We start from the raw sequence: 16,667 nt of genomic DNA on the forward strand, positions 1-16,667 counted from the left end.
GAAGGGACAAGTCTGTTGATCTTTTCAGTTGAAAGCTGTTTGTCACTATTTTTACAAGATACAGCAAGCAGCCCATTCACACCTCCTAACCTAAACATGCTCAGAGTGAGGCTGGGGCGCTGTCCCAGTTAGACGTCTGACAATTCATGTTACCACATGAGCGTGGATTTCCTTCTCTACATGCAAAAAACATCATTAAAAGATTGGATTGAATAAGTTGAGTGGTTTCAATTACAAGACAATCATGTGCTGGTATTTGAGGCTCCGAAGTTGTTAACATATCATGGAAAATTGATTGTCTTGAAAAATATAAGAAGGGACATTGAGTTTATTCTAAAAGCTTTTGTAATAATTTTTTATCTCCTGATGGTCTGCACAGCACAGGTTAAAATTTGATCTGACTAATGTGCTGCAGCAAAAGGAAACTCCTTTGTCACAGTATGTGGTCAGATAACAGACTACCTGCAGACCATAACTGTGGATTTAGTAATCAGCTTCTGTTTGAAGGGGAACTGATTTCTGCATAAAGTATGCTCAACAACATTGAGAAGAATAATGTACATCTGATTTTCCTTTTGGCCTTAGCTATACGCTTCTACTAAATACATAAGCCATTATGAACTGGCTTGATTTTGCGTTGTCATTTTTTAAATGGAGAACTTCAATTCAAACTGTATAGCTCTTCTGTTTGCACATGGAAGATTGAATATAATTTACAAAGGGATTTGTTTAACATTTAAACTTGCTTTCATATCAGGTGGCAGAATATCACGGCACTTGGAGAACAGCAATTGTGGACAGCTCAGGGAGGGGAAGAGGTTGTGGAATTTGAAACACGCCTTTTGAGTGTTGTGATGTAAGGAGAAATCTTATGCTCAAATGGGGTAATTCTGAATTCAGTGGGTCATTAATGGAGCATCAAAGAGAGGGAAAGGTGGATGGAAGAAATTAAACGTTGTTTCTCATGTAGTTGCAAGCAGATCTCCTTAACTATAGCAATACCAGAGACAGGAGTAAGTCACCTACCTCACTGTTTTACCTACAGCTCCTGTGTGTTGATGGAAACCAAATAGAGGTACTGGGGGGAAAAAAAAAGCATAAAATTCCAGTGACCACTCTGATTTAATTTATTGCGTGGTGCAGTTTTTTGTTTGATCCCTAATTTTGGACAAAAGCCCCTGTTGGAGACATTTCAGTGACTCTGGGCTAGTGTTTTTTTTTAAAAAAAATCAAAGTGTTGATTCTTGCTGACCATTCAATGACCTCCCCACTGTAAAGTGTGAATAGTTTGTTGTAATAGCTTGGGCAGCATGTTGGCTCAGTGGTTAGCACTGCTGCCTCACAGTGCCAGAGAACCTGGGTTCGATTCCAGCTTCACACAGTTGTCTGTGTGGAGTTTGCACGTTCTCCCTGTCTGTGTGGCTTTCCTCTGGTTTCTTCCCACAGTTCAAAGATGTGCAGGCTAGGTGGATTAACCATGGGAAACGCAGGGCAAAGCAGGTGTGCGGTGGTTCTTAGTGGGATGCTGTTTGGAGGGTAGGTATGGGCTCGATAGGCTGAATGGCCTGCTTTCACACTGTAGGGATTCTGTGGTTCATGTATGGGAGGTTTTCCACACCTTTTGAGATCACCCCCGACACTGGATGGTACGAATAACTGTAAAGAAAAGTCATGTTCACTGAGAGGCCTGTGTCGTTTCTCTCTGGTTAATTGTCCTGCAGCCTGGAGAAATGTGTATTTGAATGATTGACACAATGGTAGATTTATGCTGCCTTCCAGCTGCCCACACAAGGCACTATTGCTAAAGTTTCACTTGTTGGCAGACGATAAATTATAAAACATGACGAATGTAACCCGACCCATTCTGTGTTGAGGCAGGAATATAATCTGGCACCACACCAATTGTTTTTGTTCATCTGAATAGGCTGCCTGCCGCCCTCTTCATGTTGCAGTTGTTACCATCATAGAAGTGTCATAACACATCACATTTTTTTCTTTTCTGTGTATGTGTGTACACGTGTGTATATGTGTGTTTGTGCGGGTGTGTGTGTGAGAGAGAGAGAACAGAGTGGAGGAGAGAGCCCTAAATTAGACTGGTGGGATAGAGCAGTGATATCACATGTATTTGTCCTCACACACGCACAGTCGAGACATGGAATGCAACACCCCTTCTAAGCTTCACCACGTATTCAAATTTCTTGGCAAAGTCTGGCTGTCAAAAAGAGAAGTATCATCTTGGATGACAGTGCAAAAAGGATGCTTTTGCTTAGGCTGCATTTCAGAAGTCCTGGCACCTAGCATTAGGATGGCTTGTGCACTGCTACCTGTTTGGTGCTGATGCATAAAGGGTTAATAGGAATATGTAAATAAAATGGTCTACATTGTTGCAGGAAGTGATCTAACAATACAAAGCCTACTTTGAGGCAATTCTTTGCAGGTGTCTTGTGTGAAGTCTTGTCCTATATAAGGCTAGACTTTACCACGTGCTTGCCAACACCCAAGCTTCCTGCAATCTTTATCAACGTTGCTCCAGGGCACTACGAAAATGGAACAACACAAAGCTGAAGCCAAATTTCTACCCAAAGAAACCAAAGTACAGCAGATGCTAGAAAACAGAAACACAACCAAACATGACTGAGAAATCTCAGCAGGTCTGGCAGCATCTGTGACGAGAAAACAGAGTTAATGTTTTGGGTCCAGTGATCCTTAGAGGTCACTTACATGATGCCAGATCTGCTAGTTTTCCAAAATATCTACTCCACTGAATTTCATGTGGAGAAAGAAGTGGCATATGGGGTGTGTGCCAGTGGTGGATGTGGCTTGTAGTTCTTTCCAGTCAAAGGAACCAAATTCTTTTTTTGGTTTAAAATGTTATTATTAGAAAGTAAGCTGCACATTGCTCTTGTATTATTCTCCTTTTCAGAACTAAGGGCTATGTTCAAGTGGCCGTGTCTAGTTGGGGTCCTGCTTGTGTGAAACAGGCTCACCCTCTACCTCTGTGAACAATTGGATTCATTAGTAATAGGGCGAGATGTCTGCGTCCAGGTTTCAGCTGGTGTCTTTAAAAATTGTTCCGACCCAGGAAAAATCATACTGTAGGTCTTGCAGTAAAGGCAAAGTCAGCCTAGTTGTGGGAGAACATAGAGCTACTCTCCCATCAGAGAAAGATGACTGGTAGTGGTTTATCCTGAGGGTCACCATACCTCAGGCAAGGAAAGAGGTTGTGAGGAGAGTCCTGCGTGGTAACCTCCAGCCTGTACAAGAATTGAAGCCACGCTGTTAGTATTACTCTGCATTGCAAACCAGCCTTCCAGTCATCTCAGTTAACTGACTCCTGTTGCACTGGAATAGCATTGTGTGATTTCATCTCTGTAATGGTGATTTAAGTGCAGCTCTGTAATTATGAACAAAACTGTTCTCCATCCACTATTGGTAAAGTTTAGTGGTAAATGGAGTTTGGGCAGCTTTAGCTGAGTTTTTATTCCGTAACTGACTTGGAAAGTAGAAGATGTCATTGAGTCACTGGGGGAGTGTTGGTGACTTATGTAGGATTGTCTAGTAGGAGATAGTTACAGGAATTAGTGATATACTTCAACAGAAGGACTTGATGAGGTTGGTGTTCAAATGAAGACTGCTCAGCACTGATATCCATCTCTTTAAGGCGCACATACTGCAATAAACATTATTATGATGAAAATCATCACCAGAATTAAACCGTTGGTAAGTTCCATAAAGAAAAGCAGATTTCTGTGATCGCGAGTATTTCTTTGTAAATGGATTTTTAATTCAACGTTATGATACACATCAACAAGCAGTTAATACTTTCCTTCAAAAGAAACAAGGAAAGCCCTCCCTTCTACAAGATTCATCTGGTCGGCTAGTGTAAATTAACAACCAATAGCCAGAAGAATGTTTAAAGGCAATAACTGGGATTTTTCCCTCTCCTGGGAAGTGGCGGCGAAGGGAAAACAACCTGGTCGGCTGGCACCAAAAAAAATACCCCTTGTCCCTTTCACATCAGCTCAGAATTTAACATCTAGGAGGATGGGCCCCCTGTTGGCCATTCCCAAATCTCCACTAATTCAGGCCCTTTCATGGACAGTTAGTGACTACTTATAGGCACTGCAGATACCTCTCGTCCCAACCAGTAAAACGAGAGGTAAGGGGAAGGTGATGGGAGCTCCTTCTGGAATGGTTGGGGGGGCACAAATGAGGAAGCAGGGAGAGAAGGGCAGCCATGGAAGCCTGCCCCCTTGTGCTCACATCTGGAATGCCTCCACCTGGGATATCATTCCTTTTGAAACATCACCCATCTAGCCCACTGCTTCAGAGCTTTGGTGCTGTGTAGCCAGCCCTCAACACCATCTCTTTGAACGGGACAGGACGGTGCTGTCCCAGGTAGTGATCCACCAAAGAGCCAGATGGGTGACCACTTGAGTACCTGATCGATACGAGATTCAGTGGAAAGGCTGTTGTGGCACAGTGATAGTGTCTCTACTTGTGAGCCAGGAGGCCTGGGTTTGTCCCGCCTGCTCCAGATGTGTGTAAGAAAATCTCTGAGCAAGTCAAGTTGAAAATTTTTGCAAGATCCAGTGGATTTTTTCCTTTGGTGGTGGTGAGGGGAGTGTCCCACTAATAATGATATCTGCATTCACAAGCTTCAACTGGGAAGTGCAAAATCTCGTAATTTGCACTTGGTCTCACAATGAAACGGGGAATGTATATAGAGTCATAGAGATGTACAGCATGGAAACAGACCCTTCGGTCCGACCCGTCCATGCTGACCAGATATCCCAACCCAATCTTGTCCCACCTGCCAGTACCCAACCCATATCCCTCCAAACCCTTCCCATTCATATATCCATCTAAATGCCTCTTAAATGTTACAATTGTACCAGACTCCATCACTTCCTCTGGCAGCTCATTCCATACACATACCACCCTCTGTGTGAAACATTGGCCCATTGGTCTCTTTTATATTTTTCCCCTCTCACCCTAAAACTATGCCCTCTAGTTCTGGACTCCCTGACCCCAGTGAAAAGACTTTGCCTATTTACCTGATCCATGCCCCTCATAATTTTGTAAACCTCTTTAAAAACTCACCCCTCAGCCTCATACGCTCCAGGGAAAACAGCCCCAGCCCCTTCAGCCTCTCCCTATAGCTCAAATCCTCCAACTCTGGCAACATCTCTGTAAATCTTTTCTGAACCCTTTCAAGTTTCACAACATCTTTTCGATAGGAAGGACACCAGAATTGCATGCAATATTACAACAGTGGCCTAATCCATGTCCTGTACAGCCATAACATGCCTTCACAACTCCTGTACTCAATACTCTGACCAATAAAGGAAAGCATACCAACGCCTTCTTCACTATTCTATCTACCTGCGACTCCACTTTCAAGGAGCTATGAACCTTTTCTCCAAGGTCTCTTTGTTCAGCAACACTCCCTAGGACCTTACCATTAAAGTGTAGAAGTCCTGCTGAGATTTGCTTTCCCAAAATGCAGCACCTCACATTTATCTGAATTAAACTCCATCTGCCCCTTCTCAGCCCATTAGCCCATCTGGTCAAGATCCTGTTGTGATCTGAGGTAACCTTCTTTGCTGTCCATTACACCTCCAATTTTGGTATCAAAACTTACTAACTGTACCTTACTAACTGCTCGCATCCAAATCATTTATGCAAATGACAAAAAGTAGAGGACCCAGCACCGATCCTTGTGACACTCCACTGGTCACAGGCCTCCAGTCTGAATGGTAGAAGAGATCAAGTGCTGTCGTGAGTCAAACTGCACATTGATGGTATTGTTTAAATCGAAGGCACAAGGAACACATTATTCCACCCCCCACCCCGCCAACTGCTCATAAGGAAGCAGTTGAGTGGCTCCAATAGCAACAATGCTTTTGCACAGCTGTCTAATGCTGCTCGTGGTGTGGGAACCAACCCCTTTTCTGGGCTGTAAATAACTTTAGACAGATCTTTCCAAAGCTGTGGTCCTGCTTTACTTCTGCTTACACACACAGCATCAGAAATGTTCAACTTGGAGGAAGAAAAACCTGTCAGTGTGTGGTTTTGGTCAGGCCATCGTAATATCTGTAGTTTTGTGTGTAAAAGGGCCAATGAGGCATCAGATGAAAAGAGCGAAATTGACAATCAAGTCAGCTTCACTTAAGAGATTAAATACCTCCCTCCCTCAACCCTATCACAACTCCCCAACCAATACACCTCTCTTTTTTTTCACTCCATCTCTGTGTCCTCAATTTCAGGTTTCTGCCTGCACTGAGCTACTCAGGAGATTGTTGTGTCAGGAAGTAAAACTTGTTGGTATTTCTTCCAAAATGACCTTGCACCAGGAGAGCTCTAATCCTTTTCCCAGGGCTAGATATTGCATTGCCTTGACAGACGTGGTCTCAGTGGCAGGAGGGGATGTAAGTTAAGAAGCACGCACAGCTCCATCACAGGTTAAGCTTCTCCATTCCATTTTCCATGTTATGTGCTACACTCTGATAAGATGGCCTTGCAGGTACCTCTTCACCCAGGTGGAAAATCCTGTCTCTCCTCCTCTCAGGTCCCTTTTGAAACTTGAGATTAGCTTCATGGTTCTCTTGCTTCTCTGTGACATATACAGGTTCTGAAGCCTTTGTCTGTGCCATTTCCAGTGCTCTTCTGACTAATCTGTCAAAATCCAACCTCCATGATCTTCAGCTCATCTGTATTTGCATTTATCATGTGGCAAATCTCAACCAGTGGTTTTGCTAACCTACAAAGACCCGCTTGGTTCCAGTCAACACCTCTCCTCTATGAAAAGCATATCTTTTTCTTTCTTTATAATTGTGGACTGAAATAGGAAAAGCACTGTTTTAAAACCAGGAGTGGGAGAAGAATTGCTGCAACTTTGTCCACAAGTTTCTGGAACTCATTGTGAGTTAAAGCAGTGGGGGAGGTGAGATATGACTGCATGGCACCAAAGTCTGTGTACATAATGTGACTCAGCCAGCAACAGGTAGATAATTTGCCTATCGGACCAACAGATCCACGTTAGATGCCATATCACTTGCCCTTCACTCTCCCCTAGAACATCTTGACGCCAAGAACAGCTACGTAAGATTCCTACTCATTGACTACAGTTCAGCCTTCATTATCCCCTCATGAACTGATTACTAAACTTAGTGATCTCAGACTAAACCCCACTCTCTGCAACTGGATTCTCAGTTTCCTGACTCTCAGGCCACAATCGGTGAAGATTGCGGACAATATTTCATCCTCACTAACACTAAACACTGGAGCCCCCCTAGAGGTGCATACTCAGCCCCCTACTGTTCTCACTGTATACCCATAACTAAGTTGCCAAATACCAGATAAATGCCATTTACAAGTTCGCTGATGATGCCACCATAGTTGGTCGAATCTCAGATGGCGATGAAACAGACTACAGATGGGAGGGGGAAGATCTGGAAAGGTGGTGTACTGAGAACAACCTAGCTCTCAATGCTGGCAAAACCAAGTAGTTCATTATTGACTTTTGGTGGGATGTTACTCATGCCCCCCTACACTTTAACAGCACAGAGGTAGAACGAGTGGAGAGTGTAAGGCTTCTGGGAGTGGTCATTCACAACAAGCTTTCTTGGCCTCTTCATGTGGATGCACTGGTTACAAAGGGCCAACGACGTCTCTTCTTCCTCAGGCAGCTGAGAAAATTTGGCATGACGGTGAATACCCTTGTGAACTTTTATAGGTGCGCCATCGAGAGCATTCAGTTTGGATGTGTCAAGATTGGAGACAGTTACAGAGAATGGTGAACTTGGCCTGGACAATCACAAAGGCCAACCTCCCATCTATAGAATCCATCTACCAGGCCCGCTGTCAAGGAAAGTCTGCCAGCATTCTCAAAGGTCCGTTCCACCCTGGCAATGCTTTTCTACAACCTCTATCATCAGGGAGAAGGTACAGAAGCCTGAACACACGCACCAGCTGGTGTCTCAACAGTTTCTACCCTACTGTTGTTAGAATATTGAATGGACTCACAAACTCTTAACATTCGCCTGTACCTGTGTTTTTGTTTTTGCCGCTGTTTAACTATTATTTACTTCTCTATGCTACTTAACTCTGTGATCTGCCTGTATTGCTTGCAAGATAAAGCTTTTCACTGTGCCTTGGTACGTGCGACAATAAATTAAATTAAATTCAATTGGAAACTCAGTTCTGAAGAAGGGCCACTGGACCCGAAACGTTCACTCTGTTTTATCTCCACAGATGCCGCCTGACTTGCTGAATTTTTCCAGCAATTTCCGATTTACAACATCCGCAGTTCAATTTTGTTTTGTTTAGGTAGCTGATTGGTTTGTGCAGCTGCGACCAGTTGTGGATGCCAGAGTTCATTAGCCTGATGACAACTCTCTGGCTCCTGAGCAAGGGAACAGCTTGTGTGTGTGAATGATCAAGAGGCAGAAGTTTTCTCGTCTGAGAGAAGCTTCCTGATTGCTGGAAGAGCAAGTGCTGTGTCTCTATTTCTCTGCAAGTATTAGTACCTGAAGCCAGAACAATTTAGTGTCTTTTTTTCCCACTATTTGCTGTGATCTGTTGCCTTTAATCAGTAACTAAAAGATTGTGCAGTTGATGTACCAATTGTCCTATGACACCAGTAAAGGAATGAAAGAAGCTGGAGCAGTTGGATTGAAGAACAGCAGGTCTTAGGAAAGAAAAGGAACATCTCATCAAACATTGACTGTTATTACTGAATTGTTTCTCCAAAGTTATTCCTTCCCTCCATAAAATAACATCACATTTTTTATCTGTGCCTTTCTTCATGTACATACACAGGTTTTAAAAGGGGAGAGGAGAGTTAGAGTTTTCACGGGTTGAGTTATATATTGATAAGTCATATGCCTGTGGCTATAATTTATTTATTTGTGATCAATAGTAGTCCTCATTAAGTATAGAAATCTGATCATTATGTCAGTAAATTGGGGATTTTGATTAAATCTTTAAGAACATAAGAACCAGGAGCTGTCTGGCCCCTCAAGCCTGCTCTGTCATTCAATAGGATCATAGCTGATCTTTTAGTCAACTCAGCTGCACTTGCTCACCTGCTCACCATAACCCTTAATTCCTTTACCATTCAAAAATCTATCTATCTTTGCCTTAAAAACATTCAACGAGGTAGCCTCAATTGTTTCACTGGGCAGGGAATTCGACAGTTCCTCCTCAATCAGCCCTAAATCTACTCATCCTTATTTTTGAGGCTATGTCCCCTCGGTCTAGTTTCGCCTGCCAGTGGGAACAACATCCCTGCTTCGAGCCTAGCTAGTCCCTTCATAAATTTGTATGTTTCAGTAAGAGGCCCCACTCTAAATTCCAGTGAGTACAGTCCCAGCCTACTCAATCTCTCTCCAGAAGCCAACCTTCTCAACTCGAATCAACCTAGTGAACCTCCTCTGCACCCCCTGCAGTGCCATACATCCTTTCTCAAGTAAGGAGACCAAAACTGTGCACGTTAACTTCTGCGAGGACCCTGGGATTAGTAGGGCTCATGTGCCAGCATGCTTTCCCTAATGGGTTATACTGTTTCCTTTTGCTTAAATCCCTTTATGGCTTGGTACCTCCTGAAACTATTTCTATTCTTTACAAACTTTCCTTTAAACTCTCCTAAATAATTCCACAGAGGCCAGTCACCAAGTTGCCCTTTTTTTTTTACACATGGAAAGTCCTTAACACTGATGCAGCTCCATCAAAACCAGCTCTAGGGTGTCAGAATGTCTGACATTGCTCTTTTTTTATCTGTCAGCCAAGGCTCCCTGATTGGACCAGATTAACAGTTCCAATCAGGGAACTCATATTCTATACAGTCCACCTGGCTGACTTCGTTATAATCACTACACCCTCCATTCATCTATCTCTGATCTTTCAGGCTTCCTCTTGCTCCATTCTACCTTCAGTTCCCTCAGGCCAGAAATCTGGTATTCTGTCTCCAGGCAACTGCTCCTCACTCTGACCTCTAATTTTAAGGCTTTCCTTAAAATCCACCCCTTTAAAAAATGATGTTCATTCACTTTTAACAGAAATGAAGATGACTAGAAAGAAAGAAAGACTTGCATTTTATTTAGTGCCTTTCATGGTCTCTCAACCTCCCAAAATGCTTTGCAGCCAATTGGGTACTTTTGAAGTGTGATAATGTTGGTAACTTATCTGCACCACATCCACAAACATCCACTCCCTCCACCACCAATACTCAGTAACAGCAGTGTGTACCATTTACAAGATGCACTGCAGAAATCCACCAAGGCTTCTCTGACAGTGCATTCCAAACTCATAGCCTCTATCCTCTAGGAGGAGAGGGCAGCAGATACAAGGGAACACCATCATTTGCAGGTTCCCCTCCCTGCTGCTCATCATCCTGACTTAGAAATATATTCCTTCAGTGTCGCTGGGTCAAATTTCTGGAACTTCCTCCCTGACGGCATTGTCGGTCTACATTCACCAAATGGATTGCTGAGGTTCAAGAAGGCAGCTCAGCACCACCTTTTCAGAGGCAACTAGAGGTGGGCAATAAATGTTAACCCAGGCAGTGACTCCAAATTCCCACGAGTGAATTTTAAAAAAGTGTAACTGTTGTTTTAGTGAAGTTGGTTGACTATTAGTATTGGCCTGGCCACAGCAGGAGAGCTACCCTGCTCCTCTTTGAAGTTGTGCTGTGGGATTTATTTACATCAACCCTGAAAGAGTAGAAATTGCTTCAGTTTACAGATAATGCCTCAGTCTAAATTCTGATGTGAAGGATTGGAATTACAATTGTGATGTCTTTAAATTTCTGACAGGACTTGAACATGCAATTTTCAGACTGGAAGAGAGAAAGTGGCTATTACGCTAAAATGACAGCTGCTATAAAGTTATAATGCTGCGGATGGAAAAGAATGCCTTTTTTTGCACTGGTGTTTACGAATTGTGACCTCTCCCTTCCAAAAAGATTCATTAAACTTGTTTTTTTTACCCAGTCTCTTTGATTCCCTTTCTTCCCTTTCTTTCATTCTTCAACTCTTTTTATTGGTGAGCACCTACATGAGGCAAGAGAGTGCTGAGTGCTTTGTAAAAATGTGAGGAAGTGATTGTGTGGTTGGACTAAATTTCAATGCATCATCAGGAAGTCAACAAGGGTCTGCTGTTCTAAGGAGGCTGATGTCAACATCTCCATATTGAGTTGTAGTTGTGAGAAAAAAAATCGATTCAGAGTTTAAACCATCTCCAAAACCTCTACTTTCCCAATACGTTGGAGCAGCTTTGATACAGATGTAAACAGCTTATCTTGTCACAAAACTTATACCTTGTGGAGAAGATATGATGCCCTTGTACATATTGCATGTTCTTATTCAGGGGGCATGGACTCACGATGAGGAAACAGCCATTTAGGGTTGTGATGAGTAGAAATTTCCTCAAAGTGAGAATTGTCGATGTGAGTGAGTTCTGTAGGCTTTTGTTATTCTCTTATGAGGTGTAAGAAAGGCTAGCATTTGTTACTTATCCCTAGTTTACCTTGAATTGGTTGGATGTGTAAGTTATTCAGCCATTTTATATATTCATAGCTAATTAATGGATTTATGGACTCTTGGAATCAGTAGAAATGGGGATGAAGTGAGGAAGTAGAACTAAGAACACAGAAGCAAGAGTAGGTCCTTTAGCTGTCCTGCTACTTCACTAGTTCAAGGCTCATGGTCATTAACAGCAACTGTCCCAAAGACTTTGCAGGCAATGAAGAACTGACGTCATATGGGAAATGTTATGACTAAAAGTTAAAACTGGCTGACTACAACACCAACAGCACTCAAGAAGCTCAACACCATCCAGGAATAAGCAGCTCACTTGATTGGCATCCAAAACAGCAGCTTTACCATCCAGCCTCTCCACCACCAATGAGCAGTGTTGGTCAGGTATAGCATCTACAAGATGTACTGCAACGACTCACCAAGGTTCCTTATGCAGCAACTTCCAAACCCATGGCCACGACCACCGAGACTGACGGGCAGCAGATACATAGGGCCACCACTCCTGCAAGTTCCCCTCTGAACTGCTCACGATCTTGACTTGAAAACATATCACTCTTCTTTCAGTGTTACTGGCTCCAAGTCCCAGAACGCACTCCCTAACAGCACTGAGGGTCTACATACAGTGCATGGACTGCAACAGCTCAAGAAAACCGCACACTAGCACCTTCTGAAGGGCAACCAGATATGGATAATCCTGTGAATGAATATTTTTTTAAATTCAGTCTTCCATTTTGATGCTTTCTTTTAAGGAAACTCAACATCCGGCACATCTGTGGAGAAAAAAATTGAGTTACCGCTTAGAGTTTGATATGACTTCTTCTGAGTCAGAGTCTCTCCAGCACTTTTGTTTTTATCAGTCTTTTGTTATGTTCACTAAAGAATAGAATTTAGTCCGGACATTGGGAATACCATACTGCAATCTGTTAATTCCACTGGAGAGGGAAGTCGGAGTTTTAGTTTAAGGTCTCTTTCAAAAGTAAGTACCTCCAACAATTCGGCACTCCATCTACATTGCAGTGAAACCAGCTAGATTACAGGCTGAAGTATTTGGAGTAGTTCCTGGTTTACCGATAGAGAGTGCTACAGCTAAGCCAAGACAAACACCACTGATTGGAATTCAGTTCAGAATAAATCATGTTATCAACAAACTGCAATAGTACAAAAATGCAATGAAAATAATTTTTGGTCATATTTTGTGCTCAATAGGTGAATGTGAAAATTAATACTATGGATTGGAATGTTTAGGCACCCAGTATTAGCAAAAACCTCAAGGCTCCTGTGTGAATATTCCTCAACACTGACCCCCAACATCAACCTAAATTACGAACATAGTAATTCAAAACGGAACCCTGCCTGCCTGTTCAGAATAAAGAAGAGCTAGAGAATTCTGCTGATGGCCTGTCTGACATTTGTCCATCAATCTTGGTGCCTTCCACAGGATATTGCTATGCATTCTTGGGTTGCCTGATTTAATAACATTACAACAGTTGCTGTGCTTTAGAAAGTGGTCTGTGAAGTGGTTTGAGATTTCAGCAGCCAACAAAAAAAGGTGCCACACAAATGTATGTGGATTCGAACTCAGCAATGACTTCTCCCATTGCTGTGTACTACCACAATTAAGCTAAGGCTGTGTGTGTTATTTTGGTTAAGGACGGATAGCATTCTTAAGGGAAATGGCCTGCTCTCCATTTTGCCGCCTTAGTTAACCATGCTGTTTTCTGAATTCGGCTACTGTGTACAGAATAAAACTCTCCTTGCTCTGCCCTAGCAACACACATAAACCTAACTTTGAGAAGGAATATGACACTTGCGTTTTCCTTCTTAGCAATGCATGTGACACTGCCAGTTTAGTGCCAGGCAGATGTGTGTAATTGTGTCCCAAAGGTTTAGATTGAGAGTGCCCATTTCACCCCTTTTGTACCACTTCAATCAGAGGGCGACTGTCACTGCTGAGTGCTGTCTTAAATGAGCATTTGGCATAATGTTAAATATAAGTTGTATTGCATTCTATTTGTCACATTTATTAGGTGCAAGTAGATTCAGTTTCCACGAACAATGTTAGAGTGTTCGTGGTTTAAGTTAAGACAGTGAGTCAAACAGAAAAATCTGGATGTGTATAGCTGGCCTGTCAACATCTGATTAGATAAAAAAAACATACCAGTTAACATCTCAGCACTTCTGTGCAACATATGCTTCTATTTTCTTTTCCAGATGCTGAGGAACCCGATTTTTAATTTTTCTAGGCTTTTCTTTTTATACTTGGCAATGTACTTTCTTTGTTATATCTATTTATATAATATGTATTGAAATGCTGGTCATCAGTGATCACGAGCTTCCTGAATGTAGTGGGAGTTTTTTTTTGTCGTATTTGCCATTAGTTACAGATTAGCAAATAAATATCAACAGTGACGCAGCAATTTTGTTTTAACTGAAAGGTTGGAGGTCAGGATTATGCAAATAGCATTGAATCATGTTAAGTTTAATGCTATTAACCCTTTAAGAACTATTGTAGTAATATCTGCAGCATTAAATGAAGAAATGCATAAAGAGTAATGCAGTGCTTTTTCCCAGTTCAGACTTGACTCCTTACTGGGTCCAGTTCATTAAGAGAAACAACACAGGTTTACGAGGCCATAAAAAGAACAAACAAAGAAAGCACTTGGAGTACTGAAAAGCAAAGAAGTTATGCTAAATGTGTGTAGCATGCTCATTCAACCACACTTGGAATATTGTGCACGTTTCCGGGTTCCGTACTGTAAAAGAATATAGAGGTATTGGAGTAGCTGTAAAAGCAGCTTTACAAAAAGATTATCATGTAAAAATCATCAGGAAAAACTGAACCAAGAGTTCATCTTTTCTCTGGAAAAGGCTGAAGGCTGATCTGATAGCTGTCTACAGAACAACGGAGGCTTTGGATAAGGTAGAAGTTGAAAAAGTAATTCTGCTTGTGGGGGAATCCAAAACTAGGGATAAAAGACATAAAATAATAAAGACAAGTAAATCTGATGCCGTACAAAATTCATAGGAAACTTCTTTACCAAGGTTAGAATGTAGAGCTTGCTACTATTTGGAGGAGTTCAAGCAAAAGACTTAGTTATAACCCATTCAGGAGAAATGTGATGATAGGGTGAGGCCATGAAGAGGGGTGAAAAGAAGCTTGTGTGGAGCGTAATACCTGGCTGAATACATTGAGCAAAATGATGTGTTTCTGGGATGTAAATTTTACATGTAGTTCATCTTACCCAAATGGTTGGTTTGTGAAGTGGGAGTTTTGATAGCATTAATGGAGGGTAATGAATATAAATAGGAGATATTGTGAGTGAGTCTGATCTTACCCTTAAAACAATATCGCACATTTATACAGTTCTTTAATGTGGTAGAACATCACCCAGTTCTGCGCAGGAGCTTTATCAGTCAAAGTTTGGGCCAAAGGAGGAATGAGGATAAGTGACCGAAATAACTCTAGGGAGGTCAGGACCTTTGTCACCAAGTTACCCTTTATTAACACGTGCACAGTACCTAGAATCTGACTAACTTGCTCGGAACTAGTACCTAGAGTGAGGAGAATCCCTGAGACTCCTGTTCTTTTTTAATTAACCTATTTTACTAATCAGCCTTTGTAGCGATGTTGTCCACACCTCTGGACCAGGTGGGACTTGAAGCTGGGCATCCTGATCCAAGGGTAGGGCCACTACCACTGTGCCACAAGAGGGCCGAGAACCCCCTGTTTATTTTTTTTTTATCAGACACTCGTGTTCTCTTTTTTTCTTTTTTAATTTAACCCCCACACCACCGCCTAACGGCGGTAGTGCTTATTTGTCCCCAGCACCCATGGTGTGTGTGTGTGTGTGTGTGTGTGTGCAGGTGTGAGACACAGTGAAAGACACAAAGTGCACGAATCTTTATTCAATTTCCGCCACCAGGAAGATAGGAAACCACCCGAGTGGCCAGTGACAAGCACTGCCCTTCACATCAAAGGGCAATGAACCCCCTGTTTAATTTTTTTTTGGCCAGTGACAATCACTGCCCTTCACATCAAAGGACAATACTGTGTGAATCTCCTGGGTTTTTTTTTCTTTTTTTTAGCACCCATGGTGTGTGTGTGCAGTGTGAGACACATTGAAAGACACAAAGTGCACAAATCTTTATTCATTTGCCACCACCAGGAAAATAGGGAAACACCCAAGTGGCCAGTGACAAGCACTGCCCTTCACATCAAAGGGCAGTGCTGTGTGATCAAAACAGTGAAGGGGAGGGTAGGGACTAAATCAAAATAGAGTTGGACGGGGAAATGAGGCACTCCACTCCCTGCGGCGCCAACCCCCTGTTTATTTTTTTTTCTGTTTAATTTTTTTTTCTTAAGGGCAGTGCATCTCCTGGTTAGACTTTTTTTTTTCTTTTTAACCCCCACACTACCGCCTAACTGCGGTAGTGCTTATTTTTTCCCCAGCACCCATTGTGTGTGTGTGTGTGTAGATGTGCGACACAGTGAAAACCCCCTGTTTATATCTGTCAGCTGGGAATCCCTGACTGGCCCAGATTAACAGCCCCAATAAGGAAACTCATACTCAACGAGATCCACCTGTCTGACCTCGATCCAGTCACTACAGTGACCAAATACTTGGGCAAAAAAACCAAACGTTAAGTGAGAACATAGGTATAATTAGTAAGTTTGTAGATGACACTAAAATTGGAGATGTAGTGGGCAATAAAGGAGGTTACCTCAGAGTACAACGGGATCTTGATCAGATGGGCCATTGGGCTGAGGAGTGGCAGATGGAGTTTAATTTAGATAAATGTGAGGTGCATTTTCGAAAGGCACATCACAGCAGGACTTATACACTTCATGATAAAGTCCTAGGGAGTGTTACTGAACAAAGAGACCTTGAAGTGCAGATTCATAGTTCTTTGAAAGTAGTGTCGCAGGTAGATAGGATAGTGAAGGCGGCGTTTGGTATGCTTTCCTTTATTGGTCAGAGCATTGAGTATAGGGGTTGGGAAGTCATGTTGAGGCTGTACAGGACATTGGTTAGGCCACGCTTGGAATATTGTGTGCAATTCTCATCTCTTCCTATCGGAAAGATGTTGTGAAACTTGACAGGGCTCAGAAAGATTTACAAGGATGTT

General features: G+C 42.4%; 1 long non-coding RNA gene across 7 annotated transcripts in view; it reads left to right on the plus strand.

Annotated features, from left to right (window-relative positions):
* The window catches only part of LOC140457857 (uncharacterized), a 560,696-nt gene that overhangs the window by 365,695 nt on the left and 178,334 nt on the right, over positions 1–16,667 (plus strand). The window contains exon 5 of one of the 7 annotated variants that reach the window (XR_011953389.1): positions 7,739–8,237. The exons of the other annotated variants lie outside the window; for them this stretch is intronic. This is a non-coding gene — a long non-coding RNA (uncharacterized lncRNA). Of the gene's footprint in view, positions 1–7,738; positions 8,238–16,667 lie in introns of those variants that run through there. 7 annotated transcript variants of the gene reach the window in all.

Source organism: Chiloscyllium punctatum, chromosome 3 (assembly GCF_047496795.1).
Source record: "Chiloscyllium punctatum isolate Juve2018m chromosome 3, sChiPun1.3, whole genome shotgun sequence".
NCBI lineage: Eukaryota > Metazoa > Chordata > Chondrichthyes > Orectolobiformes > Hemiscylliidae > Chiloscyllium > Chiloscyllium punctatum.